Below are 23471 nucleotides of genomic sequence, written 5' to 3'. Positions count from 1 at the left end.
ATTATTCCTCTTAAGATAAGAGTTCTTTTCGAGAAGGAAAATTTTGTCAAATGTATATAATACATTGAGTGTCATTACAGGTATGGTATCGCATATGAATTGAGTAATATACCTTAATCGTTTAATTTACAGATATTTATTTCTCAATTGTACTTGTTGTTGATTTCTTTCCAAATATCATAATTGCCGTTGCATCTGTGTTTTTTATACGATTGTGTCGTGATACTACCAGAGACACCGTCTCCTTTCATGTAACCAACCATATATTATTACTAGTGAAATTAGGGTTATTGAATTCGCCGACCATTGCAACGAATTTATGTAAAATCTAAGTTTTTCTTATTATAATTCCCATTTTCATTACCAAAGTCAATAAGCTGTTGAAGGGATCTTGGATTAGGTTTGGAGATGCTTCTAGTCACGTGCTATTAATACCCTTGTCAATTCACAAGTAACAGACATTCGTATACGACAATCTAAGACGCCATTGAACTGCAAAATCATCTTCCACAGAATATCGGTTCACAGAATATAGTTCTAAAAACAGCTATATGAAATGCAACATTTATCCAATAAGGGGTTAGTGCCGCCAATGCACCTCACGTGATGCACTGTAGGCATTACTTAAGGGTCTTTGCAGCTTCCTTTCGGTTCCTAGCTGAAACCCGTTTCACTCCTTTTACTGTAGCTCCATTTGTATTATCTTTCTTCCATCTTGTTATCCACTCTCTCCTAACGATTATTTCATAGTGCAACTTTGAGGTTTTCCTCCTGTTCCACCTTTCAAACCTGCCTACTCTCAATTTCCTTTCCAGCGCTGAATGACCTCGTAGGTCCGTGTACTTCGCCTTTGGCCTAAACGCTATACTCCATGTCATCGAAATGCAAAACTAGCTTCCATAGAATTAACGGTTCAAGTAACAGCTATGTATAAAGTAATTACCCAGTATATAAGCGTAAAGAATAACGGTAATATTCATGTAAACAATTAAGTCGTTGTTTCATTTTGTTACCTTTAGCACAAGTAATACTGCCAGGAGACCATTGCAGTCTTGCAGTGAGAGGATCATAACCCTGTTACTAGACAGTGTGACCACGTACTACCCAGAATTAAGAAACTTATGAAAGAGAATTAAGCGTTGAAATTACAGCTCTTCATTAAAGATACAAAGGGCACCAATCTCTCCGTCTTGGGGACCTTATAGCAAGAAAACCGGGAAATGACAACGAATAGTAAACTCCGTAAAAATTTGGACTAGGTTAAGCCTCTGTCAGTTTTAAGAGACGTTTTACCAGAGAGGCTGCATTTCAGGTCAACTTTATTTAGATGTTTCTGAGAATGTGAATCTCCCATTTGGCGTCCCTCAGATCTCCCACATCAAAGGAGGCTCTTGAAAGACCCGTCTGCAGGATGGAAGGATTGGAAGGTGGGGGGGGTTGCTTTATAATGACTATCGCACTTGACAGGGTATGGGATATTGGCGTACACCTTGATAAGGTTGGACAGAGAGAGAGAGAGAGAGAGAAACAAGAGTAAGAGGAACAATAACATCCTCCTGCTTTAATCAGAGAGGTGGAGAGACGAGAATAGGTCTGAGGAACATGAATGATAAACAGAAAGTATTGGAGATGAGTGAATTATCCTTAGAGATAACAACTTAGTCCTACCCTTTACAAAATACAGAAACTTGTGAAAAAAATCCGTCACTCATTTTCTCATTTTTCTATTGAAAGCCTGACAAGTTAACTAATGTGTGTCATCCATAGCATCTTGAAGAAGAGAGGACATAGAGAGTAGTCTTAGCTAATTTGAAGTTCCTTCGAGGTGTTCGTCGATCTTTCCGGTAGTTTGCCATTTATCCTGCTTTTTGATTCGACAGAAAATAGTGGTTATGCTGCAGAATATGAAATTTCGCCAAGTTCAAGTGATTGGAAGAATCACTTATGCTTGTGCTGAGGTCAAGAAGCATTTGCTTTGCTTCCACACTACTCAGATTTCATGAGAAAAGAAAACTTATCATTTATTTAGATTTAATTTAATTGATAAGTGCCCTTTGGTCTCTTTCGTTTTCTTATTTCCAGATTTGATCGATGTTATTCCAATCCATGAAAATTTCGTATGTACAGAAAAATACCCCCTTGGTCCTTTTGTTTCCGGATTTGCTATGTTGTCACAAGTTTACCACGATTGCTCATTTCATCACAACACTTTTTTTTCCCATTCTGAGAGAAAAAACAACTTGTCATGAATTGTAATTTCACTTAATGGCTGAGGTGCCTTTGGTCTGCTTGGTTTCCTTAATCCAGATTTAACCGATATCATAATATTATTTCCGATGTATAAACAATTTTGACATCCAGAAAAAGGTCCCCTTCGTCCTTTTGTTTCTGGATTTCCTGTGTATTCACACGATTATCGCTTTTGTTCATTTCATTACGACGCTTTTTGAAGGATTGTTTGAAATGGGATCCCATTGAATTCAACGCGTTTCCGAATGGGAGGTTAAAGAGAAAGCGAATGCAGTCATTTACTAAACTTTCTTCGCAGGAGAAAGTCTAGAGAGTTGGAGGAAGAAGAAAAGCAAAAACGTTCGAGATATTAGAATCGTTTGTTGTGACGATGCAAAGAAAAACATTCAGCGAAAAAGGAGAAGGGAAGTAAGTGCGGGACTTGATGGGTGCAATAAAGAGGAAAGAAAACCAAAGAGGAAGAGGAGAAGGAAAGGTAAGAAAATGGCGTCGTCGTTGGTGGTGGGGGAGGAAGGTTCTGGAGCAGAGAAGGCGATCGGTTAAAGTCTACAAAATTCAGCTGGGAAAGAGAGCGTCACTGGCGTGTTTTTAATGGATTTGAAAATGTAATCTTTTATTTGTGTTTATATATATATGTACATGCATTTATATAATTCAGCATAACGGATCAATTGCGAGTGCATACTATGTCAACAGTTTTATATCTACGTGTAATATTCTTCTAAAATATTAGGGGGGGGGGTGGAGCACATGTGATGAGTGGTTGAAACAATGTATATGTATGTTTATATATATATATATATATATATATATATATATATAATATCTATATATATATAATATATACATATAGTACATGTGCATATATCTAGTATATTATACACATACATATACACATGTATATTTGTGTATGGAATGATATAACTATCTGTTAGACTGCATTGTTATTAAGATCACCAAGACAACGTTAGCGGGTGAAGTAATGAACTCATATTGCCGACTTTCTCTTGTCTTGGGTTATATTACTTGAAGGAAACTGATCAGAATATTGTCGTTATGTCGAGAGGCTTTATACGTTTCTGTTAAAGAAAACTTTTGAGGTGGGTTTGTCTGTCCGTCCGCACTTTTTCTGTCCGTCCTCAGATCTTTAAAACTACTGAGGCTAGAGGGCTGCAATTTGATACGTTGATCATCCACCCTCCAATCATCAAAAATACCAAATTGCAACCCTCTAGTCTCAGTAGTTTTTATTTAACTTAAGGTTAAATTTAGATATGATCGTGCGCCAGGGACCGCTATAGGTGTCAACAACACACCAGCACCGGGCCTTGGATGTAAGTTCCTTGGGCCGCGGATGAGAGTTTCATGACCCATGCAGAGAGTTTCATACAGCATTATACGCTGTACAGAAAACTCGATTGCGCGGAAGAAACTTTGACGTATATTTACTTGTTTTTTCAGGGCTCTTGTATTGGCTGAAGTTTGCTTCAGGGCTCTTCTATTGACTGAAATGATCTCACTCCAAACCGAACAGGAAAACTTGAAATTCTCTCTCTCTCTCTCTCTCTCTCTCTCAAGAATAATGAAAATTTTGGCATCAAGAGATTTGAAAACTCCGTTTTTGGTCTACTTACACATCTGTTTTTCCTTTGTTATTTTTCTTCTGCCTTTCCTTTCCTCCTCCTCCTCCTCCTCATAAAGGAATTGGTATTCTCTGTGATGCTTCAGCGGTCGTCTGACGTTGTCCTTGATGCCTCAGTGAAGTGTCATCATCAGAAGGGCCTCAAACCTCCTCCTGGGCTGATATGGAATCCTCACGCGCCAGCGAGTCGCTCATTAGGTATTTGGACTCTGGTCCTCGATGCTTATCCAGACAGGAGGAGGAGGAGGAGGAGGGCTATTAGTTGATTGTGAGAGGTTTGATGCTCTTGTTATGGAAATTAAAGTTCAAGGTTTTGTTGAGATGGAAGCACTGAAAGACTAGGGATTTTTTTTTTTTTTTGGGGGGGGGGGGGGCGTTTGTGTGTTTGGTGGGGTTGCAGTCTGCTTTATGTTTTTTATGGGTTGTTGTTTTTTTTTAGGTTTCAGAGTCTTCGCTATACCTGAATGGCGCTCAGCCTCACTTTATTGCCTAACATTCCATTGCCTAATTCAAGTACTACACACTAAAGGAACATTTCTAATATCTTCGTCGTCTGCACGATACCTGTATTTCTGACACTTAACTGGTATGGTAGCCAAGTTAAACCACAAATGAATTATTTGGAAGCTGTTAGTTGCAACGGTTCGGATAGAAGGTCGGTTTCATGAAAAAAGGGCGAAGACTAAATTCAGGTCGACTTTTTCACCCTTGTTAACCTTATTTCATATTGGCAGTCCAGAAATGCCACTAACGTAGAAAGCATTCCTTTCCGTATTTTGTACCGTTGCTTTTACGCTGCTGTCTTAACATTTCTTTTGAGTCGTGGAACCTACGTCACGACTAATTAAAATTCTAATTGATTTGGACGAGATGTAAGGTGGAGCTAACGACGTCTTAATTATTTCCCATGAACTCCGTGAATATTCCACCATCATTCATGTTAAACCTTTGATTTTTATACCACACATGCTCCTAGGTCATGCAAGTACCATTCTTTATATTTTACTCGTTTATCAGTGAACTTTGACGCAGTTGGCATTATTGAGATGTCCTTTTTGCTATGGAAACATTGTTGTCATTATTTTCATTTTCCCACAGTTGTCCTTAAACTTCGATATGCATGATTACATGTGAAAATTCATCAGGTGAATTCATTTTTGTTATCAAAAAGAGCTAGCGCTCAAAGGAGACTAAGGTAAAAATCCGTGAAATTGCAGTTATCTTCCGCACAATAGGAGAAACGAAATTAGCAGTTTTAGGTAACAAATGATTAGTGGTTAAAGATGTATTACTACAACCAATGAATATTGACATCAATGTTCGTGCCAGGAAGATAAGGCCACACTTTTAACATATAGATTGATGGAAATACTTTGACATTGGTCAAGATGAAAACAGTCGTATAGCATCAAAGATTAAAGGCAACTTGTAAGATAATTGTAGGAGTTAGATAACAACAGAGAGAGAGAGAGAGAGAGAATACACAAACAGGCGCAAAGCACATAATGTTCAACTCTACATCTCAGGAGCTGCACGTCAAGGAAAATGGGAAATGACACATAATTACAAAACTCATGGATTAATAGACGCTATGTTCCAAATCATCTTCCTTTGGAGATTTCTTAGAATGTGAATCCCCGACGTAGCCCTCTTCAGATCTGTCTCATCAAAGCACAAACTAGAGGAGAGGCTGGTGATAGACCCGTCAGGAGGATGGTAGGATTGGAAGAAGAGGAGGTCCTTAATGACTATCGTGCAGAATATGGGATTTTGGGGAGCGCCTTGATAGAGAGAGAGACAGACAGACAGACAGACAGATGGTAGGAAAGTAGGTTTTAGGGAGACAGTAGAATCGGATTGATGGTTAATAGGTAGATTTACCCCTTAGATTGGTAGTGTCGTCAGTGCACCTCATGTGTGCACTGTACGCATTACTTTAGGTTCTTTGCAGCGTCCATTCGGCCCATAACTGCAGCCCCATTCATTCCTTTTACTGTACATCCGTTCATAATCTTTGTCCCATCTTACTTTCCACCCTCTCCTAACAATTGATTCATAGTGCAACTGCGAGGTTTTCCTCCTGTTGCAGCTTTCAAACCTTATACTGTCAATTCCCGTTTCCGCGCTGAATGACCTCATAGGTCCCAGTGTTTGGCCTTTGGCCTAAATTCTATATTCTGTTCATTAGATACATTTAAAATGAATTAAGAGAATTGCGAGCTTAGAAGTTACGGTCAAGATCAGAATTTAATAAGTTTTAATAATAGCTAGTTCCATTAAAGAGATAGGGACGTATCCTCATATCTCCTCGGTTATAGGCCTCTACTAATTCAGGGTCAGATGACGTCATCCAAGGCGTCTAGACTCTAGACGAACAGACAACGACGGAGCCTTCCTCGCGATTTGTTGAAATGACATGACACTGTGTTTCCGCCTGTTCAATTAAGTTCAGTCGAGACGATCGTCGTTATGTACTACATTTTGTCATTGTCACCTCTCCTCTCATTTGGTCGAATAAGTAAATAAGTTCCTATTAGATTGGGAAACAAATGCGATGCGGGAAAGTTGCTGCGTCGGGGGTATTTCGCCTCAGTTACAATGATTGGACGTTGTTGGAGTCATTTACTTCTCTTGGGATTAAGCCAAGAAACACTTGAGTCGAGGAAGGCGCTCGTGTCAGTGAAAGCAATTCCATTTTGCGAATGTTTTTGTTTTGAATTTTCCCTTCCTTGAGTTTTCTTCCTCGAAGCTTATAAGATATTTTTGACAAGTGAACGATTCTGATACACCTTTATAAGTTGTCCCTTCATTCTTTTGTTGTATTTCCCTAAGTATTACTTGTAAAAAGTTTTTCTCCAGAGCCTTTACATTTGTTAATCAATTGAATTTCACCGTATTCGGAATGAAGGAATAAATAAACGAAGGCAATCGTCAGATAAACTATTTTGTCAAGAAAATGTTTCGGATGTCTGAGGGAGGAAAAATACAGAAATCTTTGAGGTAAAGTAAAATATGTAACGGAAGAATGAGAAAGAATGTAAACAAGTGGCTATAAAGAACGAACGAAAAGAAAGTGAAAAAAAGGGAGATGACAGGAGCGTCGACTGTGGTGGACGGAAAAGATTGGTGAGGGAAAGAGTCCAGGGAAACTTGGTCTTCTTTGATGCTTGTCCAACGGATGACTTTATATACTAATATATTTATGTTTGGATGCACATTGTTGGATGCACATTGTTGTTATGTCGTTTATAATTTTATAAAAGTAACTTTACCAAGTAATTACTTAGCTAACGATTAGCCTCGCTAATAATTTTATTATAAAGATATACAATTTCAAGAGAGAGGAAATTAGCTTTGATGATTAACTTGAATATTTCACTGATCGATTTCTATGCTCCAGAGGGCAAAGGGAAGGACTATCAAATGACCCTTACCTGCCCGGGCCCGAATGAAATAAGAAGGAATAGTAGGGCTTTATTATGGAGACGGAGAATTGAATGCGGGAGGAAGAAATATTTTAGTCGTTGAGAATAACAGGTAGGAAAAGAATTCCGAAGCATTGTAATGAAAGACAAGAACGCAGTTGATGAATCATGTAAAAGAATACCATATGGGAAATTAACTCATTTCCATTTGTGTAAATTAATTAAGTTGAAACCTCGTGATTCTTTGCTCCACCCGAAAAAAAATGGTACATGATAGCTTCTCATTGTCATGAGGTGTAGATTTAGATTGAGCTTTTTCTTGCGAAGCCCTTGACTGCTTTTAGTTTTCCTCATTTCTGAAAAATAAAACTATTGAGGTGGCCAATTATCTGTCCGTCCGCACTTTTTCTGTCCGGCCCCAAATTTTAAAAACTATTGAGGCTAGAGGGCTGCTATTTGGTACGTTGATCATCCACCTTCCAATCATCAAACATATCAAATTGCAGCCCGCATTAGTTTATATTAGTTTATATTTTAATTAAGGTTAAAGTTAGCCATGATCGTGCGTCTGGCAGCACCTTACAACAGGCCACCACCGGGCCGTTGTTAAAGTTCCATGGTCCGCGGCTCATATAGCATTATATAGAGACCACCGAAAGATAGATCTATTTTCGGTGGCCTTGATTATTTGCTGTACAGAAAACTCCATTACGCATTTTCCCGTTTGTTCATGTTTCTTATCTCTTGGGAGGTTTGTTTAAAGAAATTTGTTACAATGTTTTCTTATTTCCAAAAATCTGCTTAAGGACTGTCCACTCGTTGCATTAAGACTTCGAAGATAGGACTCTCTCTCTCTCTCTCTCTCTCTCTCTCTCTCTCTCTCTCTCTGCCATAGAAGAAAGAATATAAAGAAATTGATTTCAAGAGATTGATGTCCATTTTCCTGCCTTTGGTCAGCCAATCCAACCTCCTCTCCCTTTGTAAACACTTTTAATTTTCCTACCCCGTCCCCATCTCCATTTCTCCTTCCCCTTTTCTTTCCGCCTTTCCCATGATCCTCCTCCTCCTCCTCCTCCTCCTCCTCCTAAAAGAACCTTGATTCTGTGTGATGCTGCCTCGACGTTTGCCTGACGTTGTCCTTGATGTGTCTGTGAGTGTCATCTTCAAAAGGGCCTCAAACCTCCTCCTCCATCGCTGGTATGGAAACCTCACGCTCGAACGAGTTCCTCATTAGGTATTTAGACTCTGGTCCTCCTCGATGCTTATCCTGAGTGGAGGATGGAGAAGCTGTTACTCGAGGGTTGCCCGTGATTCTCCATGATTTGATGCCTTTGATATGGAAATTGCCGTGGAGGGTTTCCAAGGCATGAAAGCGCCGAAGAACAGGAGGTTTCTTGGCTCGGTTTTTCCTCGTGTTTGAGACAACAGAAGAAGTGTTGTAGAAAGTCGCTTTTCTGTTTCATGCGGTCTTTGATTCAGTGGCTCGCGGGCGTTGTAGCGACATTCGTTCTTGCATTATGTTAAAGAACACTGCAATTTAGTCGGACTGGAGTGTAAAGTGTACTTTATTCAGTTCTCGTAGCTTTTGGAGGAGTCATTCTGGTGTTGCTTTTCTTTGTTGCTTTGATATGTGATCTTTATCTTATTGCTATTCGGAATTCGTTTTGTATTAAAGTATTTTCTATTTGGTAGTTAAAGTCAGTAGGTTTTCTAATTTTCCTTTTAGAAAATATTCATAGCACGAGTCTTGAAATGGAGAAACAAATCTACAGTTATGTATATGTATATTTACATATATTTAAAGATAAATCTGTACAGCAAGCTTCGGGAAACTGTTCGATTCCCCTTTTCGAATCGAATAGTTTCCCTAAAGCTTTCTGTACAGATTTATCTTTAAATATATGTAAATACACATAACTAGATTTGTTTTTCCAATGGTGGTAATATTTAAGTAGTTTTCGATTGTATCATGTCTGAATTATATCAAGTGCCTTACGTTACATCTGCATTTTCTTGTTCAAGATTTTGTAACAGTTAAATATTTTGTTTTATATAGTAGGATTACTATCCATTCCTTCAAAATCTTTTTCATTGAGATGTTTGAATAAAAGTTTCATATAATTCCTTAACAGTGAACTGAGTTTTTCATTAAATCTCATCGTTGAAGTCAAATTGAGGTTAAATAAACCATGTACTTTTTCACTTTAGAGGCGAGTCAGATTTTCGGAAGTTTATTAAGTAAAAGGTGCACATTTATAACAATCTTTCAAGTTGGACGTCAAATGTAAGCATAGACGGTAATCATGAATTTAGTCCCACCTGTTGCACTTCCCGGTTCCATACCTGTGGACTTTAATGAAAGGCCATGAGCGAGCTCTTTTGCTTTTATTAATGTAGATAAATTTGCTTTTGAAGGTTAAATGTACACCCGATCATATAAGTCAAGTGTCCAAGGAAAATAGAAACCAAAGGTATGATTCTAGATTGGTTGCGTCTTATGTACATAATAGGTTCAAGAGGACTGAAGCAGAGTGTTAGAAATTGCTATTAGATATGTTAGGGCGACTTAACAAACGAACATACAAACGGTCTAAAGGTGTTAGAACATATATAATATCTGTGTGTTTGCCTGGGTGTGGGTTGGGGTTTTTATATGTACTCGTATGTGCATGTGTGAGGACCTGCATGGGCGCAACTGAGATAACTTGCTAAACAAAATCTCATATAGAAATGAGGGCAGTAATTGATGATAAACTTTAGAAAGAATGACTTTCTGGATTCCGTTGAGTTTACATTGTAGTTTTTCATTCTTTCCAATGTGTTTCTTTGTAGCAGTAGGTAAATTATATGGTTGCTGTCCAAAGTTCGTTTATTCCTTAACGTTTCGGTAGTTATCTGTACCATTTACAGAAAGGTGAATGAAGCCAGGGGTCGTCGTTGTTATCATCTTAGATTAAACCAGCCTTGCGGTGACACGGAGTCTTGCTCTAGGCAGCATGTAATGGCCAGTTGCGCAATTGTGCCCCATTTATACCCACAAGTGGACATCCAGATTGTAGTCGGTTTTTGTTTTCCTTTCGAAACCTGGGAGGGGTTTTTCCTTTTGGCTAGGAGTGGAATGATTCATCCAGGAGAGTCTAGCCAAGCGATTCAGGCTTCGACTGGCTGCCAACAAGTCCTGGGAGTTCTGGTCATAGGGTTTGCTGCCTGTAGTAGTGACTGGTGGCTTTATCCAACGGTTGCACCATGGTGTTCACTTTATGTTGGTAGGTAAAATGATCCTGGGCCATGTCCAGTGATGGTTTCCATCACAGGAATGTGGGGGAGGGTGGGGCCCCCTTATAACAGAGGCAGCAATGGTAGATGACGCTGTCCATGATTTTTGTGCTCCTTACAATCTGCTAGCATTTAGGTCCACTGCTGTGTTTTTTTCATGTATTGCTGGTAGACTGGCCCATCATGCTGGTAGATGGCGTTTTCTTGGAAAGTTGACTTGTAGTCATACTGATGATGAAGGAATGGCAGCATCCATTCACAGGACACAATATTTGGTAAACCACTCCTCTTCTCTTTATCGGTTCATCATTAGAGACGGGACTGTTCCCCTTGAGGTACTGGGCAGTCTTCTGATCCTTATAATAGATCGTAAGGGCGACTTTTATGCCTGAATCGTTAGGTTGACCATGGGAACTGATGATGTTCTACAGGGCTGCAAACTATCCTTTTCCAAGGTACTACTTAAGAAATATTGCAAGCTACTAGGCACGGTTACAAAGATTGAAAATAATCTTTAAAATACCGTCGTTTTGCCTGCATGATTTATCGGAACAGGTTGAACTGGAAGTCACTCTGTGTTCATATTATAGGCAACAAATATTTTTTTAAGCTGATGATTGTGTTCTTTGTTTTTATAAGTTATGAAAAGTGTAAGTTTTTATATTGTTTACATTTTCTTTGGGGCAAATGCTTTCCAGACATTACATTTACTTACAAACCTAGGTGTTCGATCGTGCTTGAGAGAGAGAGAGAGAAAGAGAAGAGAGAGAGAGAGAGAGAGAGAGAGAGAGCGAGAGAGGAGAGAGAGAGAGAGAGAGAGAGAGAGAGAGAGAGAGAGGAAGTTAATGTTAAATTGCTCCTGAGAGAGGGAGGAAGTTGGGTAGAATGGACAAAGTTATAGGGAATACTGAAGTCGAGCATAGTTGTAAGAATATATATATATATATATATATATATATATATATATATATATATATATATATATATATATATATATATATATGTATATAAGCAACACATAACCACACATTTTACGGTATATATATATATATATATATATATATATATATATATATATATATATATATATATATAAAAGAGAGAGAGAGAGGTTGTGGCTGGGAGATCATGCCATATTTGGCCGTATAAACAAATTTTGAAATTATTCATAGAAAATTCACCAAGAGAGAGAGAGAGAGAGAGAGAGAGAGAGAGAGAGAGAGAGAGAGAGAGAGAGAGAGAGCATTTTTACCTCGCATTCGCAGCCCGTGAAAGCGTTGCAATGGCAACAGGTAGGAAATTACCTGCTTCCGATAGTGTGTTACTCGAGGCGGCAAATCAACACACCGAAACCCATTATGGAAGCATCGTAAATCCTCAGACTCCCCGTGTGTGTGTGTATATATATATATCTTACATTTTTTTGCCTGGGGGAGGGAAGGGAGGGGAGGAAATATAGCCCGAGGCAGGGGAGGAGATCTTCGTAGTTGGTGATATTGAAAATTTATGGATGGGGAAGGTTATATTTTTTCGAATTGCTTCGTATATATATATATATATATATATATATATATATATATATATATATATATATATATATATGCTTAGAAAAATGTATATATATCTGCATTTATATATATATATATATATATATATATATATATATATATATGTATGTATATAAACAAACAGAGGCAGGCGACGGCCAAACGGACCCATCAGCGCGAGTGTGGACCATGGAAACGTACTAAATTCAGAGCAATTCATTTTTTCCAACGTTTCGTAATAACTGTATTGCATCATCAGGGAATCTGTTAAATAATGAATAAAATGACTGAAAATTACTCTTAAAAATCAGTAAAATTCCTAAAATTGCCACATTTAGAATATACATACAAAAGCAAGACCAAAGACTGGTAACCAACCGAATACAAAGAAGCAGAAGACGGAGTTCATAAATAAAAAGTTAACTCGGGTAGAGCTAGAGCTGTGCGGAGGAGGTCTGTGTGTTTAACTGGGGATTCCAGTATATGCAGTTCGTATGCATCAGTTCTTTGGCCAATGTTACAGAAGTCATTTCATTGAATATATGTTTTAAAATTTTTTTAGTGTTTTTTTAATGCTAGAATATCCCCAATATGAGTCGATTCTGACCCTCAGTAACCTCCTAGTGGTTCAAATATATGTCCCAGAGTTACACTTAGGGCAAGTATACTTATATACCACGTTCGAGGTCAAAAGTGGGTTTAATCGATCTTTGAATCTGAAAAAAGGAACCAATCGTTATTTGATTTTTTGAGATTAATTTTAAATTAATGGCTCATTAGGGTTTATGAGCGATTTGTGTGAACCTTTTTCGAAAAGAGTCATCATGTAAAAAAGGGAATTTGGCATTAAAAGCTAATTTTGGTACTGTACAAGGTTTGGTGATATTAATGAATTGGTTGTTAAGGAACATATAGTTGAGGTTTTTAAAAATCAAAGTCCGGGAAGCAGTTATTCGTAAATTATTCAGAAAGGAAACTAATTTCTTGGTGGAAGAATTGCCAGTTCGATGTAATAAAAAAAGCGCTTTGTGGAGAGAGGGAAAATAGAGTTAAGTTTAAAAACATGAAAACAGGAACTGTAGTGTTTGGATCCTAAACTAGTAGAAGTCTTAAAAAAAATAGTAGTAAAGAAACCATTATCCCGAGTAACAAGAACGTCTAAGAAAGGCAATTGATTATTTACCTCTTTTTCAACAGTAAACTTAATGTTTTTATGTTTTGAGACAACAGATCCCCTACTGAGAGGTGTCACAGTAAGAGTGGCTTCAAAACTCATTTGGATCGAAATCACAATATACTCTCAAGAGACAATACAGATAAACGTACAGACTACAAATCCACACCTGACATTTGTCAGGGAGGAGGGTCGAAAAAACTCACTAGTTCTCCTGCCCTAGTAATTTTTACAAATATGATAATCCTTTTTCCATACATCTCTACTGCCTTCCTTAAGATTTAAGCATTTTACAAATTTCTTTCGAAACTATAGGATGAAGTTTATACTACATGCCTTGACTGATAATCATATTATGGCCATAACTCTTTTATAAGGCTAGATTAAATGGAATATTTTTTCAATATTGTTAGAGCACGATATCTTCGTTGTCCCCTCCCATTTGATAGCATTATTGTTCCCACTAAAATGAACAAAAATACCATTGTTCGGCTGGGCATATCTCACATATTTTTTTATGCTGTTCTATTCTCTATTCCAGTGCTTTGTCCGTTTGAACAACATAAACGTTGTTGCAAGACTTACATAAAATTTTATATAGACATTCTTCAATATTCTCGGGAGAGTTCTTTATAAGTACGTGTTTTATTGTTTTTAAATGCTACAATATCACCAAACGTCTTGAGTAGATTGAGATGTGGGATATCTTTAATTTTATTATTATATGGTAGAACAATTAAATGTTTTGTTGTAAGGTCCTTGTCTGTTTTTTATACATTCTTTTTGCCACTTCTAATGTATTGTAAAATACAAGGTAAGGATATTTCAGTTTCTTACCTGTATTCATAATTTTATCCACTTCATCATGTATATAATGATCGTAAAAATATAGATGTGAACTCTAATTTCTTAACCCTACTTCTTTGGCCGGAATAAAAATGCGCATAGGAAGAAATATTAGAAAGCCATCACTATTTCTACGTTTGAGGCAATTCAAAAAGGTCAGACCTTCCTTTTTGGATTGCCTCATACAGCATAGTTTTCGACTTACAACAAAATGGTAATAATAACCATTGTAATAATTTCAACTATTACGTAAACGATAGACAGAAGACGCCAGTTATAAGAAGCGAGTTCATTATATCTGGCGAAACAAAAATAGCATACTCTACAGATACATTAATTGGTAACTCATGCAAGAAAGTTCTAGCAGTACGAATATCTGTTTTAAATTCCAGAACTGCTCATTGGAAGTAGTACAGACTTCTCAGATCTGCAATGCAGTAATTATATATCATTTCCTGTTAGTAGGAATACAGATATAATTTTCGACTACTCTGTTGATAAACTGGTATTGTCAGTCAAAATGCGCCCTTTGGGTATGATGATAATCGGGTACAAAATGCGTTCTCTCTCTCTCTCTCTCTCTCTCTCTCTCTCTCTCTCTCTCTCTCTCTCTCTCTCTCACCAGCACCGGGAGGTGGAGGACTATGGTGACTCCCCCGACCCCCCAGTTCAAGAAACATGGGTTTAGAATAATTACATTAACAATTACGTAATGGTCAGGTATGATGTCATTAATGTAAATTGAAGTTCATTTGGCAGACGAGTTCAGCTTCAAATGGTTCGGGAGAGAGGCCTTAAAAAGATTTTATTAAATAAAAAAATAAGAGAAAAAAAAAGAATTTGAGAAAACCAAACAGTAAACGGATAAAATGCTATCAACTGAAAATTTTAAACATTTATCAGGTACCAAGATGTAAAATTTTGTAGTAAACGGAACTGAAAAAAAAAAAACTATCGAGGAAGATGCAAGAACTATGCGATCTAGTAAAATAGAAAACTAGAGAAGCACATATTTATCGTACTTCACTCGCCGTTAAGGAAAATGCACATATAGTTAGGGATCTTTCATGGATAGTGACCCCAAAGGATTTCAACCAGTTATGTATCCACCTTTGCGGCGTGTTTAGTAGAAGCTTGTTGGGGATGACCGTAAAAACAAAAAAAAAACAAAAGACTGTCAATATCACTAATGACCCCCCAAGAAATATTTAGTCCTAGATAACGACCCCCAGTTAGCCCTTGGCGGCCACTATCTAGAGAAAATCCCATTTAGGTAGTGGTGAGTTTATTAGTTAAAAAGTGTCTATGCATTTGGAATATTTTCTCTTTCTTGTGCTGTGTACTTGATTAGTGGGTAGGTTTTTTCCCGTGAGTAAATGTCTTTGAATTTTATGATACATGAGCTTATGTTCTCTTTGAGTTTTTTTTTTTTTTTTTTTTTCTTCATTATAACATGAGACTTTGTATTAAACATGATGAAAGATATATAGTAAATAATCTCATTGTTTCCCATAACTCAGCGATAGAATTATTTCTATCTGTGTTGATTACAAAGACTCATTTATTTTAATAGTTTAAAGGCCATTTTTTCAAGAGCTTTCGCCAATAATTCATATTATTATTATTATTATTATTATTATTATTATTATTATTATTATTATTATTATTATTCAGAAGATGAAGAGTATTCATATGGAACAAGCCCGTAGGAGCCATTGACTTTAAATTCAAGCTTCCAAAGAATATGGTGTTCATTAGGAAGAAGTAAGACGAGGTAAGGGGAAATACAGAAAGAAGAGACCCCATTTAATAAATTTGATAAATTAACAAATAGATAAAACTGTATTAAAATGCAAAAGGAGAATAGTATCAAGGTAGTAATGAATTGCAACTTCGTTTGAACTTCTGCTGAAGTTGCAGTTGCACGCCTGTTTGGCAGTTCGAGTCCTCCTTGAGCGTCCCCATCAATCGATGGCAACACCCAATCAATCAGTCTGGCGATTCATGGACGTGTCATTGAGCAATTAATCGTTGTATAATCATTTCATGATTCATTCAAGAGCGGAGATGTTAGTCCCTGATTAATAGCGCGAGTAATCAGTGGATCGATCGTTCGGTCAGTCAATCACTTAACTATCCCGCGCAGCTGCTCACTCACCCATCTAATGAATGTGTTAAATCTAAATTACGTCCCCCGGGGTTGTAGAGGGTGGGGAGTGGGAGTCGTTGAACGGGAGGGCCGCTAATGGCGAGGTATTTAAATGCGTTTTAATTTAGTCGCCCCATAAATTTTGCATGAGGGAAAACGGGAGCGCGTTTTGGTTGCTTGTTTTCCCCCTCGTGTCATACTCTCTCGCCCCTTCGCAAATATGCATTTAATTTTTTTTACCATTCATTTTTTTCTTGTATTCCTCTTCCGTTCCATTTTTCTATGATAGTATGAAACTCCGTAACTGAAATAAGAACTCTGTTGGGTCAGTTGTGTAACTTTGGGTCACTCTTGCAAGATATAATTTTGATTATGTTGGAAAAAAAAGAATATATATATATATATATATATATATATATATATATTATATAGCATGTTGAAAAAAAAGAATATATATATATATATAGATATATATATATATATATATATATTATAGCCACCAGTAATGAATATAATATGGGTCACTCTCGTAAGAGATATAAATTTTATTATATTTGAATAAAAAAAAAGATATATATATATATATATATATATATATATATATATATATATTTAAATGGCACTACTAATGATATAATACTAATAATAAAAGAAACCTTCTCTTTTCTTCAACCTACTAATATCGTGCTTTCGTACAGACTTATTTATTAGTAAAAGTAAATATGCCTGTTCTTAAAAGATGGATAAAACAATAAAACACAGGCCTGCCTCTCACATATTCTTTCACTTACCTTTTCAATACTTTTCCTCCTGAGACTCATTTTCTCTCACTAGAGTTGCTTAGAACTGGCCTATAATGATTATCATTCTTAGTTGCTTTTGTTTCTATATTATTGGATCATTTAAACAGTGATAAACTGTCCATAAATAGTTAATCTATTGTCTTCATTAGTGTTCAAGTGAAGTCACATGTGCTAAGTGAGGTATCTTTCAAGCGAAGACATCGTGATCTTCATTTTAACAAAGATATTGGCTACTTGGAGCAAAGGTATGCTCAGGGAGATGATGAAAACTACGTGTAATCATATTCATGAGACCCCATCTTTGAAATACCAGCTTAAGAACATCTTCGTTATGCAATTTTTATTTCTCTTTACTTATCTTAAATGAGCCGAACTAGAGCTCTTTCATCATCTCCAAAAAAAAAAGAGGGGGGAGGGATAAATACAACGAAAAGATAGGACTCATTGATAACATTGTCTGTCCGGATGTAGGATGATGGTATGAGTCTGCTTGGACAAACGTCTGGAAATATGTTTCGTCAATTTATTTCGCCGAGTTTTTCTGCGACATGTTACAGATACATAATGCCTCCTAAGGTTGTTTTTCCCTCGAAATACACGAGTCAGTATTTGATTGATCTAATATGCACTCGTGCAATAGGCTAGTCCTTAACCCACTGTTATTTCCCATACTTTTCTCTTCTTTCTTTCAATGTAAACAAGGCTGCAAAGTTTTTAGTTTTTTCATTTCACCTTCTCCATAAAATTGAGCGCCTCAGCCGCGGGTTCGATTCTCGGCCATTCCATTGAGGAGTGAGAAATGTGTATTTCTGGTGATAGAAGTTCACTCTCGACATGGTTCGGAAGTCACGTAAAGCCGTTGGTCCCGTTGCTGAATAACCACTGGTTCCATGCAACGTAAAAACACCATACAAACAAGCAAACAATCCATAAAATTGAAAATTTACTGAAAGTATTGTGGAGATCTAAAATATCACCTTGCAAGGATGCCTCTGTATGAATGAGAATGACAAGTATTATTGCTTGTTTTGTCTTCTCTAGTCCGGCGCATTGAGGACTCTGAGGCAGTGATGCAGTTTTTCTTATTCTAATAACTAAAAATTGTAAAAGGACCTTCTGAGTTTTATTATTTTAAAGAGCAGTGCAAAAAGGCTCAACTGTTAAGTAGGTTGGAAGAGCAAGTGTGCATTATAGCAGGATTTTGCTGGGGTTAAGCTGATTATGTAGCGGATACCTCCTGGCAAATTTCATTGCAAACCTCTGAATGAATTACTCCTGGATATTAGGATATTTTCCTTAGGCAGTTTTAGACTTTCTATTCAGTTACAGAACCGCTTTCTAGGAGTTCCAAGTATGTTTTATCTATACTTTGGGAATGTTGTTGAGTGAACGTTTCCTCTCAAGGTACTGGATTTCCTTTTATGAGGTAAAGTAATTTTGGTTTATTTTTATTCAACTGATTCTCATCGATTTTCGTTTATCTTAGTCAAAGAGTATTGTTCACACATTCGGTAATGTCTTCTTTCCGTAGGAGGATAGTCTCAAGTGCGTGTGTATGTGATTGAAGGCGATAAAAAAAACACACACACACACAACAAAGTTTTATTTTGTGTTGAAGCTCTTATTTTTGGTCATGGGAAATAGCCTTTTTATGCTTATATGTATGTGTGTGAGCTGGTTTGTGAATGTACGTTTGTTTGTGTCCAAAGTGGAACAATCAGCACGTCATTATTAACTAGCGCCTCAGTGGCGTGGTTGGTATGGTCTTTGCCTGCCACCTCGGTGGCCGCGAGTTCGCTTCTCGGGCATTCCATTGAGGGGTCAGACATGTGTATTTCTGGTGATAGAAGTTCGCTCTCTACGTGGTTCGGAAGTCACGTAAAGCCATTGGTCCCATTGCTGAATAACCACTGGTTCCCAGCAACGCAAAAACACCATACAAACAAACAATTATTAACTCCAGAGCGTGTTTGTGTTTTGGTATATTGTGCAAATTTTTCAAGTTATCATTTTCTCATTGCTATTTGAATGAATGTATGTTGTACCTTATATAATTTACATTACACCGTTCAATACCCTTTTGAAAAATAGCAGAAAAAAATAGTTCCAGTGTGGAAATAAACTTGCATTGCAGCTATTGTTAGCTTGGGCACCTCGTTTATGGATCATTGTTGGTAATAAATAATGAGTGTCAGTGCCGACTAGCTAATATCGCATAGGCGTTATTGACAGCCACTGTTTTCGTCATATTTGTGGATAGCGTTTTGTGTTTGTTGTTTTGACGCAGTGCTCTCGGCGAAGTTGGTGGATTTTGCTTGTGGGAGCGTTGGGTGCGTTTGTTCGTTTGTTTGTTGGACTACTTTTGTTTACACGAGCTTTTGATTAGTATTATGTAAATATTGGCGTTCTGTTCTTATTGTTTTTATTAGTGAGTTATTCAAAGAAGCTGGAGATTCTTCTTGCGGAAATACGATAGATTCGAAACACACATACATACATACATGCATGTATAACTGAATCATGAAAATTTGGAACGTGGTGAATATATAAATATATAAAGTCACGAAAGAAAGTGAAACAGTGGAGTGCTGTGAGATCTTTCAACTCAACGTCCTTTACTACTTAGCAGTCTGCTAGGCAAAGAACCCTGAGTCGAAAGATCTCGCAGCACTCCATTGTTTCACTTTCCTACGTGGCTTTTAACCTTAGACACACACACACACATATATAGATATAATATATATATATATATATATATATATATATATATATATATATATATATATATGTGTGTGTGTGTGTGTGTGTGTGTGTGTGGTTGTGTGTGTATTTGAGAACTATTTAAAAAACCGTCGCTTGCTTAAACAATGGAAATACCCAAAGTTTATATACAAGTTGTAGGGCTAAGTAGGTTACGTGCATTCCATTAAATCGAAACTACAATAACTACTTCCAAGTCTGCTGAAGCTCAAGGTTGTGTTCATTGTACGTTAGATAATACGGTAATTTTATGGAAATTTTATTTTTATTTTTATTTTTATTTTTTTTTACGAACACCCAATGTGGTCATTTGGAGGGACTGCAACTAAGTACAAGGCAGTAAAGAAAGAAGTAAATATTTCCAGCCGACCCATAAACTTTTCGCAGATAATTTGCATAGATGCAATGGCAGATGCAAGAAAACTGAAGTGTGCTTGGTATAGAGCGGAACGTCGGCCAGTCTTGATAACGCGTGGATGTTTTGATGTTTATGAATGTTTTATTCATGTTCCTTTTTTAGTTTTCTGGAAAAGAAAACCATTGAGACGTCTTTGCCTGTCCGTCCGCATTTTATCTGTTCGCACTCAGATCTTAAAAACTACCGAGGCTAGAGGGCTGCGAATTGGTATGTTGATCATCCACCCTCCAACTATCGAACGTACCAAATTGCAATCCTCTAGGCTCAGTAGTTTTTATTTTATTTAAGGTTAAATTTAGCCTAAATCGTGCTTCTGTCAACGCTGTAGGACAGGCCATCACTGGGCAGTGGCTGAAAGATTTATGGGGCACGGCTTTTACAGTAATTTACACTGTGCAGAAAAATCGATGAAGTTTTTTCCTTGTTATCGTATATGAGATACTCCCCTACTACTACTGATGTACAGATTTATTTAAAAAAATATATATTTGTTGAAAATGGGAATCGATCAGATTCCCGAAACCTCACTCTTTAGATTTATTTTTGAATATATTTGTTGAGAATGGGAATCAAACTTTAGATTTATTTTTGAATATATTTGTTGAGAATGGGAATCAAACAGATTCCCTAAAGTGTTCCGTTCAGATTTATTTTAAAATATATTTGTTGAAAAAGGGAATCGATTAGATTCCCGAAAGCCCTCTCTTTATATTTATTTTTAAATATATTTGTTGAAAATTGGAATCGAACAGATTCCTTGTTGAAAATTGGAATCGAACAAATTCCCGAAAGCGTTCTTTTTAGATTTGTTTTTAAATATATTTGTTGAGAATGGGCCTCGATCAGATTCCCGAATACTCTCTCTTTAGATTTATTTTTTGATATATTTGTTGAAAATTGGAATCGAACAGAGTCCCGAAAGCTCAGTGTTTAGATTTATTCTTAAATGTATTTTTAACCATACATAAATGTGGATGTGTTTCTCTAATTCAAGACTCATGCTACCATGAGTATCTTTGAAATGAAAATTATGTCTAATGTACACTCAATGTTAAAAATTACGTTGTTTTGATTTGATACACAATGGTTGATATAAATAGCAACAAACTATATTACGTGAAAAGAAACTTATCATCGTTTTGAATGGCGCGAAAAGACAAATATATTTCTCTAACATGTTTCTATCGAACATTTTTTTCCTTTTTTTATTGCAAAGCGTAGAAATAATTGTTTTCAGATGATTTCAACATATTAGTTTGACCTTTTGAATTTGGTTATGTTTTTTAAGAGCCTGCGATAATTTGCCGCTAATCGGCCGTAAAATAACGCCAGAGTCAGTATTCAAACAGAAGAAACTTGACGCAGTCCAATAACAAAGAAATATCGCTAACCTTTGGAACAATCAGCAAGATATGGGTACACTGCGATCCCTATGTTACACAACAACAAATATTATTATTATTATTATTATTATTATTATTATTATTATTATTATTATTATTATTTCGTTAAAAAGGTTGGCTGTATTCAACGAATTACTCTTGTATAGGATTTTTTCTATTTTTCTAATTATTCGCAAAATAGAAGAAAGTCTATACAAGCTTAATTCGTCGAATACAACCATCCTGTTTTATTATTATTACTATTATTATTATTATTATTATTATTATTATTATTATTATTATTATTATTATTATTATTATTTACAATTGCACTACCTCTATATCTTCCTACCGACTATTAAAAAACTTTATTCTTGAAGCAAGTGTTTTTGGCCACACTGGATGTTTTATGGGGAGCTTTTTCCAAACCAGGGAAGACAAGGCAGGGAAAGCTTCTGCGAGCTGGTATGTTTTTAAAACGTTTATTTTTCATTTATCTCTGCCAGTTTTATTGCAGTTTGCATTAATTTTCTTATATTTCCGTGTAATTTTTCGCCTCTATTTTAATTTTTTTCATTGTCTAATACTTTTATACTTCGCTCCGTGTGGTATTTTTCATTAGATTCGTTTTAGCATGTGTCTCAAGTTTTATTCTCGGTTATATTCATTTTTAAAAGTTCATTCATGACGTTTTATTCGCATCATACTTCATTGATAGAATCGGCCAAGCCTTGAAGTTTAACAAGTAAAGCTGGCTACACACGATCAAGTAAACTTGACAAGTATGCTTGATCAAGTGACTTGTTCAAGCAAACTTGACCGTCTGTATGGTGAGACTTGATCAAGTATTAGACTTGACAAGTCGCTTGAGGCATGATTGAATTTGAATCATGTCGTCAAGTCAAGTCTTGACTTGTTCAAGTCAACTGGACCGTGTGTACCAAAGACTTGATCAAAGTTGAGGGTGTCAAGTTTATGGTTTAATTCCATTAAAAAATATATATATATTTTTCAGGTTAATACTAAATGTATGCCGAATAAAAATTTGTGTACAATTTGTGTGTGTGTGTGTGTGTGTATGACTGAGTGTGCTCATGCACGTGTGGTGGTTATGTGATCGAATATAATTTAGGAAAAGAAAGCAGACCATTCTTTTTTATCGCTGTTTCTAGAACTGAGGAGGAGGAATCGTATGGATGCTTCTTCTAAAATCCATGATGAATATCTATGATGACCTCGACAGAGAAATAGTAGAAACCTAAAGGAATGTCTGTATTGTCATGCAAACTGTTTTCTGTATGCATTAAATTTCTTGCTAACAGAAACGTTGCAAGTCTCAAATTCTTGACCATATTTTCCCATGTTATCGTTGTGAGCATCGCTCTCTCTCTCTCTCTCTCTCTCTCTCTCTGGGATTGTGTATTCTTGAGCAAATGTACAGCTGTCCACTTTTCTGTGATTCTCTTGTCAACTGGAAAATAAAAATACAGCCAGAAAAGTCTCGCTACTTTCTATGAAACAAAGGAGAATAAAATAATTACAAGGTTACCATAATTACCCAGCATCAGAAAGGAAACTGATAAAAAACAAACACTGGTAATCCCGGATAATCTATCAATATCTTTCTTTTCCATTGCTATCACTTTTGTTTATGATATTTTAAACAATGAAAAAATCTAACGCGCATTTGATCATGAGCAAGATAAAGCAAGATAAAAATGTTACTTAAAAATTGCTTCTCTCATGTTTGTAGTGGTCTTCGCAATTAGTGGTGTTACCAGTGACAGCAGATGTAAGTA

Source organism: Macrobrachium nipponense, chromosome 15, assembly GCF_015104395.2.
Source record: "Macrobrachium nipponense isolate FS-2020 chromosome 15, ASM1510439v2, whole genome shotgun sequence".
NCBI lineage: Eukaryota > Metazoa > Arthropoda > Malacostraca > Decapoda > Palaemonidae > Macrobrachium > Macrobrachium nipponense.
This window is presented reverse-complemented; position numbering follows the sequence as displayed.